Source organism: Etheostoma spectabile, chromosome 15 (assembly GCF_008692095.1).
Source record: "Etheostoma spectabile isolate EspeVRDwgs_2016 chromosome 15, UIUC_Espe_1.0, whole genome shotgun sequence".
In the NCBI taxonomy this organism is placed as follows: Eukaryota; Metazoa; Chordata; class Actinopteri; order Perciformes; family Percidae; genus Etheostoma; species Etheostoma spectabile.
The window spans coordinates 34,055,673-34,060,359 of NC_045747.1; the positions used below are offsets into that span (position 1 = coordinate 34,055,673).

Below are 4,687 nucleotides of genomic sequence, written 5' to 3' on the forward strand. Positions count from 1 at the left end.
AAATTTGACCACCTGCATGTTATAAATAAGTTCGTGTCTTAAACCTCACATTAATAGTATTGCTAAGAATATTACATATAAAATCATAACATTGTAACTTATCGAAAAAAATTCCCATTACATTTGTTTTAGATTTAAGGGTTTCCCAAAAATGAGGCTTTGCTCTATTCTGCAATAATAGTCACCAATCTGCATTACATTAATTGAGGTTGGCAACCCTGAGGTGTTATGATAAAAAAAGATTGTGTGCACGTCCTGGTTTGTCATGCTGCTGATGATTCAGAAAGTGACTCATGCTTCTGTGTTCCAGTGTGACCTGTTCATCCAAGAGGGGGCCAGGTTAGGCCGGACTCCGCTGAGGGGGCTTCCACGTGTGATATCACTTTCTCCTGTGTCTCTGACCCAAAGGCTGCCCGGGATGTGAGTGCAATTTCAACTACAGTAAATGGCTTCCTGTGGAAGTGTAACATCACTAGCTTATGGGTGTGTTTGTTGCTCTCCAGTTGGTGTTGGGACCCAGTGGAGTGCTGCAGGGAATCAGGCCAGGCAATGACATAGAGATGTCCACTGTAGACCCAGAGACCATCACAGAACTCCAAGGTATACATACAAGCATCGCACGCACACACGCATCAAAGTAGCCATAATTCTCAAACGTCTTAACAACCTTATCTTAAAAAAGCATGAACTACAGTTTTTCCCTAGGTTTGTGAAAGACTTGGGGCATGTATTTATTGGGGGTTTAGGAGTCTCCCTCAAGACAATGTTACAACCTGTTACTTTTTTCAATGACTTTATTTTCACAATTTACATCATTTAGTCCATATTATTCCCACATCTGTCTAAAACGTTGTGAAATCTAGAGCAGATAAAACATTTATAATACAAAAAACTGCAGGACCAACTACATAATTAGATCTGAGGAAAAGTCACTTTGGTAGTTTGATGCTTTAAATTTTACATTAATTTGCTTAGATGCTGCACTAAGCCTTAAAATGGAGGGATTATCTGCACTATCCTAACCCTCAAATATGTTGCGTGCTTCTCCATCTGAAATCCAAACTGTAGGGTTATTATCGATTAGTGTTGGTATTGCGTGTTAAATGATTGCACGTTTGAATGTTGGTGATCACATCGCGGGGGGCGTTTCCTGGAGGCTCCGTGGCAGGAAGCCAGCAGCTCTCCAACGACGGCATGCTGTCATCCTGGCTGCTGGCGACCGAACGGTCTAGAGGACTGCAGCAGCTGTTTCCAGGCCATGGGCAGACCTCCTTCTTCCTGGGTATGTAGGGTGTACTGAGAGTCAGCTCCCAGTTCAGTATGACACACCTTCTGGGTCCAAGTGGAGGTCTAGGAAGTTACTACTAAGAAAAAGCTTGCACATAACCTTTGTAAAACAATGATTTGATATTTTTACACTTTTTTTGTAGGAATTAAAGAAATGAGATAAAATGTGGAGGTGCTGGTAGGTAAAGTCTGTTAACATGGATGGTGCCAGGCTAAAGAGAGATTGTTGCTTCGGCATTAAATTGTAAATCGTAAACCTCCCGAAAACTTTAACTACACATTGCAGCGACGATCAGTATGGCTTTGTAGTTGGAGGAAGGTCTGGCTACTCCAAAAAGCTTTCTGGGATGGGAAAAAAACGTGCTCTGGTTTATTGGCATTTTTTAAACCAATCAGAATCGTCTTGGTGGTACTAGTACCGGACTGGGCCACAGTGCTTCTGCTAAATATCTCAAGAAGGAGCGTGTTTTGGTGGAACATGTGTATGTTCACAAGTAGTTTTACTAGTACAGAAACAACCATTGGACAGATAGTCTAGTTAGCTGTCTGGATTTACCCTGCAGAGATCTGAGGACCAGGTAACCATAGTCCTCAGAGTGGACAGATAGTCCAGCTAGCTGTCTGGATTTACTCTGCAGAGATTAGGCAACAGATACCATATCTTAAAAGTGGAACGTCAAGGATATAGACTGTCTAATTTGTGGCTACCCAACATGTAAAAAAAAAAACAATTTCAGTCCAATAGAAATTTAGGCACAGACACACTGAGGATGATTATTTCAGTGTAGAGACTGTTTAATGTTTTCATTTTTTTAAGATGTTTACAAGTGTGTGTGTGTGTGTGGTGTGTGTGTGTGTGTGTGTGGGTGTGTTTTTTCAGGGGAAGCAGGTAATGCAGCGAGGATGATGCTGATCCTCAACATGGTGCAGGGCAGCTTCATGGCCACCATTGCAGAGGGGCTAACCCTGGCCCAGGCCACTGGCCAATCACAGCAGCACTTCCTGGACATCCTGTGCAGGGCCGATGGCAAGCACCTTTGTGGACCAGAAATGCCAAAGTATGTCCACACAAAGCAAATTTTTTAAGTTGGTTGTTTACTGAGCTACCTGAACCTTGCTTACTGGTTGTCAACATGGTTAAGTTTGGGGTTGTGACTATAGAAAACTGGTTACATGAACTGACAATGTCAAGAAAAATATGTTGAATTTGCAGTAGGCTAAAAAACCTCCTTGGCGTCCATATTTTACAGGGCAACTTAAGCCGGACTACTATTTGAAACATATTCAAAAGGACTGAGGCTAGCCATCTCCATGGGCGACATGGCCAACCATCCAACCAATGGCTGCTGCGCCAAGAGTACGATTTACAAATGTTACTTTGTACTGAAAAGGGTGTACAGTGATCCCTCGCCACTTCGCGGTTCACTTATCGCGGATCGCTATTTCGCGGATTTTCATAATGCATTTTTTTTTTTTTGGTGCTTGTGCTCTGCATTCTGATTCGCTAAAACTCACTCCCGCTTGTATCAAAACATGACTACGAATGTGCTATCATTTGTCGTCTCGTGCAGTTATGGTACGTACATAAAAAGCTTGGCAAATTTACATTAAGTTGGCCAAATTATCTTGAATTCGAAACATCTCCTAAACCCATAATGTCGACGAAACGGCCTGGACCGACAAAGCACCTGCGGAGGGGCAAACGGCGGAAGATGCTACCTACCCAGATAAAGTTAACTTCTGGACATGCTAAGGGAAGGTAAAAGCTATGCAGCCGTTGCTCGCCATTACGGAATCAATGGAATTCCGTCGTACAAAGAAGGAGGAAAAAAAACATAAGGACGACAGCAGCAGTCAATTTTAATACGATGCAAAAAGGGTTGTAAACTGTTCGCAACAAGACCATGTACGATGGAGACGGCATTAGCTCTGTGGATTAATGACTGCAGGAAAAAACACATAACCCTGGATACAACGTCAGAAGAAGAGAACACTGCAGAGCGCAGTCAGGATGCAGCGGCCCAGTCTGAAGAGAAACGGCCTACACGTGAGTCACTGTATTTGTATACATGTAATAGTGCTAATTGTAAAAAAAAAAAAGTTTTCTATTTCGCGGATTTCACTTATCGCGGGTCATTTTCGGAACGTAACCCCGCGATAAACGAGGGATTACTGTACACCATTTTTTTTTATTTCAAGTGTAAAAATGTTTATTTCCATTCTGAACTGAACTCTTATAGGATAAAAGAATTCTAGTGCGTTTAAGCTTTGTGTTGATGGCCTGTAGTCTATAATGTGGCCATTTAAAAAATATACATTAAAGGTCCCATTGCATGAAAATGTCACTTTATGAGGTTTTTTAACATTAATTAATTAATGAGTCCCCCAGCCTGCTATGGCCCCTGTGACTAGAAATGGTGATAGCTGCAAACCGAGCCCTGGGTATCCTGCTCTGCCTTTGAGAAAACGAAAGCTCAGATGGGCTGACCACTAAGGCCTATATAAAGAGACTTCAGATACACTATTAGGGCCCACTAAGTCTATATAGAAATTCAGATACAGTATTAGGGACCACTAAGGTCTATATAAAAGAGACTTCAGATACAGTATTAGGGACCACTAAGGTCTATATAAAGAGACTTCCGATACAGTATTAGGGACCACTAAGGTCTATATAAAGAGACTTCAGATACAGTATGAGGACCACTAAGGTCATTAAAAAGAGACTTCAGATACAGTATTAGGGACCACTAAGGTCTATTAAGAGACTTCAGATACAGTATTAGGGACCACTAAGGTCTTATAAGAGACTTCAGATACAGTATTAGGGACCACTAAGGTCTATATAAAGAGACTTCAGTACTAGTATTAGGGACCACTAAGGTCTATATAGAGAACTTCAGATACGATAGGGACCACTAAGGTCTATATAAAAGACTCAGGTACAGTATTAGGGACCACTAAGGTCTATATAAAAGAGACTCAGATACAGTATTAGGGACCACTAAGGTCTATATAAAAGAGATTCAGAATACAGTATTAGGGGACCACTAAGGGTATCTGAAGTCTCTTTATATAGGCCTTAGTGGTCAGCCCATCTGAGCTTTCGTTTTCTCAAAGGCAGAGCAGGATACCCAGGGCTCGGTTTGCAGCTATCACCATTTCTAGTCACAGAGGGGCCATAGGCAGGCTGGGGGAACTCATTAATTAATTAATGTTAAAAAACCTCATAAAGTGACATTTTCATGCAATGGGACCTTTAATGTATATTTTTTAAATGGCCACATTATAGACTAAAGGCCATCAACACAAAGCTTAAACAGCACTAGAATTCTTTTATCCTATAAGAGTTCAGTTCAGAATGGAAATAAACATTTTTACACTTGAAATAAAAAAAAAT

The 4,687-nt window shown here is 41.3% G+C and overlaps 1 protein-coding gene across 2 annotated transcripts in view; it reads right to left on the reverse strand.

The window, feature by feature from the left end:
* glyr1 (glyoxylate reductase 1 homolog (Arabidopsis)) overlaps positions 1-4,687 on the reverse strand; it is a 20,727-nt gene that overhangs the window by 4,214 nt on the left and 11,826 nt on the right. The gene's annotated exons all lie outside the window — the stretch shown is intronic.